The 8633-nt window shown below is 33.5% G+C and overlaps 1 non-coding gene across 1 annotated transcript; it reads left to right on the forward strand.

Annotated features, from left to right (window-relative positions):
• The first annotated feature begins 5532 nt into the window (after positions 1–5532).
• LOC133802797 (small nucleolar RNA R71) lies at positions 5533–5639 on the forward strand. Its single transcript, XR_009877543.1, has one exon. It is a non-coding gene; the product is annotated as a small nucleolar RNA R71 (small nucleolar RNA).
• Positions 5640–8633: the final 2994 nt, after the last annotated feature.

Raw genomic sequence — 8633 nt, forward strand, 5'->3', positions numbered from 1 at the left:
ATTTACATGGCATAATACCATCCTTTTCAATGCATACATATTAGAGAACCCTTAGTCCCATTACAAATACACAACCAGGTGCAATTTTCTTACCTTTGGCTTCCAAGTGAACTAGTTACGAGCGATGCTCCTTGAGCGCGATCCGATCCCCGAGCCCTAGCTTAGCACCTAGTCACAACCAAGATAAAGGATACCATCAACAATCTTAAATGAGATTCTAGACAAAGTTCTAGTCTCCGGAACATTGAACTTCACCAAACATGGTAAAAGATTCAATCCCGAGCACCCTAGGTTAAATTCCCAAGCCTAGAATCTCAAAATCCCAAAATCTCTTAAGGGTCGCGGCATTAGCCACCCATGCCGCGGCATGGCCCCAACCAGAGGCCTCTCAATGCCCAAAAATAGGTAAGGGCCGCGGCCCGACCCCTTCGAACCCAGAAAAACCTCCATTTTTTACTCTCAAACCTCATGCAAACTCACTCAAAACTACCCCAATTCCACAACTCAATTATCCAAAAACTTCCCACAAGATTCCAGCAACATAACCCAGCTGAAACCTAGACTAGAAACCCATCAAAAATCTATTTCAATCACTGAAACTTTCAAACTCAAGAACACAAAACCCAGCCATGGAAACACTATAACCCAGCCATTAAACCTTAAATTCGAGCTTACCTCACCTGCGGAACCAATCCTCCAAGAGCTTTCTGAGCTAACTTCCAAGGTTCTAGCCTCAATTTAATCTTCAAATCCAAAACCCAAAAACCACTTAGAACACAACCAAAATCACATAATTTCAACAACAAAAAATGAGAATCAATCTTTACCTTAGTCCTGGTTGAATTCCTTTGCTAAAATTGAGATAATCCCTCAAGACCCAAGCCTAAATCACAGAGCTTTTAGCTGAGTTCCTTTAGATTCCAAGAGTTTCCTTTGAGAGAGAAAGGGAGAAAGAGGAAAGAGTCAGTTTATTATGTTCTACTGTTTTCTATAGCTCCTTAAGTCTATCCTTAGGTAATTAAGCTAATCCCAAAGCTCGAGGTACTGGAAACGTCCCCGAGGGCGAAATGGTAAAATTCCCCAATATTCCCACCTAGACTTCCTAACCTCAAATATATCTCCAATTATTTATTTCCATAACCCGGTAATCTAAATAACCACCCGATACCCGAAATACCCCTTGACTTGTCCAAAGTCAAATATTAAGCCCCGTTGTGACTTTCCCGCTATCTAGCCCCCTAAGATCGCCTCAAGTCGCCTGCTACAGATTTACCCACATAATAATGTGGTTCTCACAAGTATAACATTTAATCACATTTATATTCATATAATCATACAAGCATGCTTATCATGTACTCATGCATTAAATCAATAAATTCACACATAAACCAATTATGCCCTCCCGGCACACTAATCAAGGCCCTTAAGCCATATTAGTGATTTTGGGTCGTTACAACTAGTTTGTGGGTGATATGGTGTTGAGACTTTATGTGTAATGCCATATTGTTTCATCAAATGTTCAAATGGCTTAGTACAAAAGTGTGTACCGTTATCACTAATAATAGCACATGGTGAACCAAAACGGGAAAATATATTTTCTTTCAAAAACCGAAGCACAACTTTTGTGGTCATTAGTGTGGCATGCAATAGCTTCAACCCATTTAGACACATAATCAACTCCAACAAGAATATAAAGATTACCAAAAGATTTTAGAAATGTTCCCATAAAATCAATGCCCCAAACATCAAATATGTCAATAATAAGAATAGGATTTAAAGGCATCATATTTCTTTTAGTTAAACTTCCTAACTTTTGGCAACGTTCACAAGCTTTACAATAAACATATGTATCATGAAAGATAGTAGGCCAATAAAAACCACATTGTAAAACTTTAGCAGATGTTTTCTTACCACTAAAATTTCCTCCACATGCATGATCGTGACAAAAAGATATGATTTTAGATTGGTCACAATTTGGAATGCATCTTCTAATTATTTGATCAGGGAAATATTTAAATAAGTAAGGATCATCCCAAATAAAAATGTTCACCTCATAATAAAATTTAGATTTGTCATGCTTAGACCAATGAGATGGTATTTCTTTAGTGACCAAATAATTAACAATATCAGCATACCAAGGCAAAGAAGAAACATGCATCAATTGTTCATCAGGAAAAGTTTCAGTGATAGGAGTGGAGTCATGTATAGTTTCAACAGCAAGTCTAGATAAATGATCAACAACAACATTTTCAGATCCTTTTTTATCACGTATTTCTAAGTCGAATTCTTGTAAAAGTAGGATCCAACGAATCAAACGAGACTTAGCATCTTTTTTCGACAAGAGATATTTTAATGCAGCATGACCAAAATAGACAATAATTTTAGACCCTAACAAATAAGATCTAAATTTCTCCAATGCAAAAACAACAGCAAGCAATTCTTTCTCGGTTGTGGAATAATTTAATTGAGAATCATTTAAAGTTTTGCTAGCGTAGTAAATTACATGAGGTATTTTTTCAATTCTTTGTCCTAAGACAGCACCAGCATAATCAGAAGCATCACACATTATTTCAAAAGGTATTTTCCAATCAGGGGGTCGAATTATGGGTGCAGTAGTCAATAAATTTTTCAATTTTTCAAAGGAAACATGGCGATTATTATCAAAGATAAAAAGCATTTTCTTTTCCAAGTAAATGGGATAAAGGCCGAGAAATTTTGTTAAAGTCTTTTATAAATCTTCTATAGAAACTGGCATGGCCTAGGAATGATCTAATTTCTTTCACAGTTTTAGGTGGGGGAAGTTTTGAAATAAGATCAACTTTAGCTTTATCAACTTCTATTCCCTCAGATGAGATTACATGACCTAAAACAATTCCTTTTTTAACCATAAAATGACATTTTTCTCAGTTAAGCACAAGGTTTTTCTCTTTGCAACGAATTAAATCAAGTGAAAGATGGTGCAAACATTCATCAAAGGAAGAACCAAACACAGAAAAATCATCCATAAACACTTCAAGAAATCTTTCAACCATGTTAGAAAAAATTGAAATCATACACCTTTGAAAAGTCGCAGGTGCATTGCATAATCCAAAAGGCATACGACGATAGGCAAAAGTTCTTAAAAGGCATGTAAATGTAGTCTTTTCTTGATCTTCTGGGGCAATGGGGATTTGGTTATATCCCGAATACCCATCAAGAAAGCAATAATATGCATGGCCAGCTAAATGTTCAAGCATTTGATCAATAAAGGGTAATGGAAAATGGTCTTTTCTAGTAACATTATTCAGCTTTCTATAGTCTATGCACACTCTCCACCCCGTTTGTACTCTAGTAGGGATTAATTCATTTTTTTCGTTTTAAAAAATTGTGATCCCAGACTTCTTAGGCACAACTTGAACTGGACTAACCCATTGACTATCAGAAATAGGGTAAATGATACTTATGTCTAATAATTTTATGACCTCTTCTCTAACTACTTCTTTCATATTTGGATTCAGCCTTCTTTGACATTCCCGAGAGGTTTTAGCATTATCTTCTAGATGGATTCTATGCATACATATGGATGGGCCAATTCCCTTAATGTCTCCAAAGGTCCAACCTATGGCCTCTTTATGTTTTCTAAGGACATCTAACAATTTATCTTCTTGTTCTTTATTTAAGGCGGATGCTATGATAACAGGTAAGGTTTCAGACTCTCCTAGAAAAGCATATTTTAAATTTTCTGGCAAAGGTTTAAGGTCTAACTTTGGAGACTCAGAAATTGATTGAACGTGATCTAAGGGTGAAAAAGGTTCAACTTTGGTTTCATTTAAGGGTATAGACTCTAGCAAAGAATTTGCATCATCATTAGAATCATCAACATGCAAGTTCATACCAAAGTATTTTTCACAAAAGTCAAGTAAGTCATTTCCATTATTTTCACAAATACTATCTATCATGTTAACTTCATGCACTTCCACATACTCAACAGATTTAGTAACATTATAAACATTCAATTCAACAGTCATATTTCCAAAAGATAATTTCAAAATACCATTACGACAATTAATGATTTCATTAGTTGTAGCTAAGAATGGTCTACCTAAAATGATAGGAATTTGAGCATTCATATTTTCCACAGGTTGAGTATCAAGAACAATGAAGTCAACAGGAAAGTAAAATTTATCAACTTTTATCAAAACATCCTCTATAATGCCTCTAGGAATTTTCACAAAACGATCGGCTAATTGAAGAGTTATAGAAGTAGGTTTTAGTTCACCCAAACCAAGTTACTTATAAACAGAATAAGGCAATAAATTCACACTAGCACCCAAATCAAGTAAGGCCTTGTTAATAAAATGATCACCAATAATGCATGAAATTGTGGGACACCCAGGATCTTTATTTTTAACAAGACTCTTATATTGAATAATGGAACTAGCTTGTTCAGTTAAAAACGCTTTTTTAGGAACATTAGTGTTTCTTTTAACAGTACAAAGATCCTTTAAAAATTTAGAGTAGGCAGGTATTGGCCAGATTTTTTTAATTGGAAGTAATCTTTGTGGGAATGGGGCTTTTGGAATGAAAGGATGGATTGGAGTTTCCATGTTTGAGGAGTCATTGGCATTAGAACTAGAAGGCTGACACTTTTCTTTTTCTTTTTCTTTTTCTTTTTCTTTCTCTTTTTCTTTTTCAACCTCGGGTATGTAATCGGGTTTGACAATGTTCTTTCCGGATCTAAGAGTTGAAATTGATTTGACTTCTCCATTATGACTAGACTTTCCTATCTCATATTGACCTTTTGGATTAGGGATAGGTTGACTAGAGAATGTTCCTTTTTCTCTATCAACTAAAGCAGTAGCGAGTTGTCCTACTTGTGCCTCGAGTTTGGTAATTGATTGAGACTGATTTTGTAGTATTTGTTGAGTGGATTGCATAAATTTTTGTAAAGTATCTTCTAAGGAAGGTTTCCTTTGTTGAGGATATGGTTGATTTTTTGGGGCATGAGTTTGGGTTTGCGTGTTGTATTGGTGCCCTTGATTCATTTGAGGTTGGTTTTGTCTCCATGAAAAGTTTGGAGGGTTTCTCCAATTTGGATTGTAAGTGGATGAAAATGGGCTATCATTTGGTTTCACATAAGCATGAAGAGCATTGGCCTCCTCAGAAAAGGCTTCTTGGTAGGAAGGACGTGATTGGGCATTATGGCAAGGACTAGAACATATAGAACAAATATCTTTTCTTGGTTGTATTGGAGAATTTATAGTTTGGCTTATGGCTAAAGCTTCTACTTTTCTCGCTAATTTGTCTAAGGATGTTCTTAAGTCTAATTCATCTTTTACTTCATACCTTCCTCCTCTTTTTGGTGAATTAGTTGGCCTAGATCTAGGATCAAAATAATTCCATTGTTGTGAATTGACAGATAAATCTTCAAGGGCATCCCAAGCTTCTTGTCCTTGAAATTTTAAAAAAATTCTGGTATGCATAGATTGAATCATTTGACGAGTAAAGGGGATCAAACCATCATAAAAATATTTTACAAGTCTCCATTTTTCAAAACCATGATGATGACATTTTAATAATAAATCTTTAAATCTTTCCCAACATTCATAAAACTCTTCATTATCTTTTTGAAAAAACTCGGAGATTTCTCTCCTTAGACTATCAGTTTTAGACATAGGAAAAAATTTCAGCAAGAATTTATTATAAAGTTGATCCCATGTAGTTATAGACCTCGTGGGAAGGGAATTTAACCAAGCTTTTGATTTGTCTTTTAATGAAAAAGGGAACAATCTTAGTTTGATTGACTCATCAGAAAAATTTTGAAATTTAAATGTTGAGCAAATTTCTAAGAAATCTTTGACATGCATGTAAGGATCCTCTCTATCTAACCCATAAAAAGATGGTAAAAATTGAATGATTGATGGTTTAAGCTCAAAATGGGTAGCAGAAGGGGTAGGAAGAACAATACATGAAGGAGCATTAGATGAAATAGGTGCAAAATACTCAAGCAATGTTTTTTCAGGCACAAAATTTTCATCAACAGGATTTCTATTAGTATTAGCAATTGGTTCCATGATGCTCAAATTTTTACTAACACTTTCAATTTCAAACAAAGATAAGCGTCTTTTTACTAATCAATTTTTAGAGTTATGTTCCCAATGATGCATACAATTTTCACAAATAAGGCAACAAAGATGATCTCAAACAAACAATTTTCTGATGTGGAAGATCAGTTAAAACCGCAACCACGGAGAATACATAGAATTTTTAGAGATTTCACAACAATATAATTCTTATGGTTTACTTGTCCCTAGGCCTATTTTATTCCACTTACTCGCAAACTACTAACAACTCCCTGAGGTTAATTAGTAGAGGTGGATTGGGAATTTTGTTCAAATTTCCTTTAAGCAAAAATTGCTTATGGTGAAATGACAAGATTTAGGTTTCTCCTTTTTTTCAAGTATTTTTTCACAATTACACAATAATATGATAACAGACAAAGAAAAATAAGGTAAAATTAAATAAGACTATCAAAAATTAGGCAAGAGTAGGGAGGCATAGCATGCCATCAACCATAACAAAAATAAGATAAAAGTTAGGAGGCACAAGTGCCATCAACTAAAACATAAGATAAAAGACTAGGAGGCAAAATTGCCATCAACTAGTAACTTGCAAAAATAAAATAAAATAAAAACTACAACAAGATAAATAAAGAAAATTACAACAAATGTTAGGAGGCACTGTTGGATTAGCTTATACAGGATCTTTATTTATTTTAATGTATATCTAATATTAAAAAAATTAATACGAGATAGCCTAAAACATGTTTCTAAAATTGAATTCAAATAGAAACAAAGAACAGCGGAATTAAAGATTCCTTCCTTCAGTTTCTCTAACTCTTGTATCCTCTCTGTCGCAAAGTATTATCAAGAAATTGAACCGATCTTCTATTTTCTTCACAATCTTCCAATGTATCCTTAGAACCACCTAGACTAGTGTGGGCAATTCTCAACACATGAGATAGATATAGAGAGAAGAAGAGAAAATAACAAAGTGTCTTAGAAAAGGACTTGTGTTTAGAGAGAATCTAAAACTATCAGAAAATCTGACTTGTGACTTATCATACTTATGTTTTGACTTCTCTCTAAGCACACCTTTAATAGACTCAATCAGGTCATTTAATTTAATTAAAAAATCAATAAAATACTAGCCATTTTGAAGCCCTAGGTCGAAATTATTATGGGCTATAGGCCCATGAAATTTCCCATTTGATTATAAGCCCATTGGACTTAAAATCAAGGCCTGTATTATTTTCTATTGATTTAATTAATTAAATAATTATTTAAATCCTTTATCAAATTAATTATTTATAATTTGAACCTTGATTTAAATTTATTTATTAATTTAGATACCAATTTATCTTAATTAATAAATCTGTCATAATTTCTCTTTTATTCTCAAAATTACACAACACTGTGAAACTATCCAAAATTGACCTGGTCAACTTTGATAATTCTAATTGATAATTAAATCAATTAATTGAGACTATCTAGATGATTTTATCCAAGGTACAATGGGGACCATGGGCCTATGAAATCAAGCTCCAATAAGTTATCATAAATCTAACAAATAAATTTACTAACTTATTAATTCCTCGTGACTCCACTATAGACTCGGAATTGCACTCTTGAATACATAGAATGCTCTATAACAAATATAGATACGCTATTAATTATCCATTGTTACAACCATAATTTTCACTCAATCCTCTATAGACGGTCTACAATGAGGTAGGACTAAAATACAGTTTTACCCCTCATTGTATTTTATCCTTAAAACACTTAGTTCCTTGTAAATGATATTTCAGTAAACTAATTTAATTACTAAAATGAGATCTCTATCATTTAGCACCTTGAACCAAACTAAAAGGAAACCATCGTTTCAATTCTTCATCAGAAGCTATAGATGTTCATATCTATGATTGACACTCCCACTCAATTATACTACCGAGTTCCCAAGATGTAAGTATGGGCTAGTCCGTAGGGTAAGCTGGTAACGAACAAGTCAAGGAACTCAAATAATACAATCAGTTAGATTACTAACCACTCAGAATTGAGATTGAATTGACCTATGGTCAACTATATGATATGACTAGAATAGATAATAACGGTATGTTTACTTATCTTATCAACTGTCAATATCGGTCATGTCCGATGTAACAAATACATCTGATCTTATCTACTTTGCTAATGTTCTGGAAAGAACATAACACTGTAATGTGTAAGTAGATCATATCGTAGATTGGCAAGTCAGTGTAAATCCGGTGCACTGACTAATCTTAGGACTAACATATTTTGAACATAAAATCATATTTATATTCCACTGTGATTACGTCACTATAAATAAGATTAGTTATATGCTCGAGATTTAATAGAATTTTATATTAAACAAATAATCATGAAAATAAAACAAGTAAGCAAAGTGATTAACCAAGTCAAAAAATGATTTCTATTCTTTTATTGATAATAAAATGAGATTACAAAGAATTTGAGTTTTAATTAGGGCATAAAACCCCAACAAACTCCCACTTGCACTAATTGAAACTAATTCCTTAATTCTACTAATCCCATCTCCTTGATATGCTTATCAAATGT

The sequence above is a fragment of the Humulus lupulus genome, chromosome 9, assembly GCF_963169125.1.
Source record: "Humulus lupulus chromosome 9, drHumLupu1.1, whole genome shotgun sequence".
Lineage (NCBI taxonomy): Eukaryota > Viridiplantae > Streptophyta > Magnoliopsida > Rosales > Cannabaceae > Humulus > Humulus lupulus.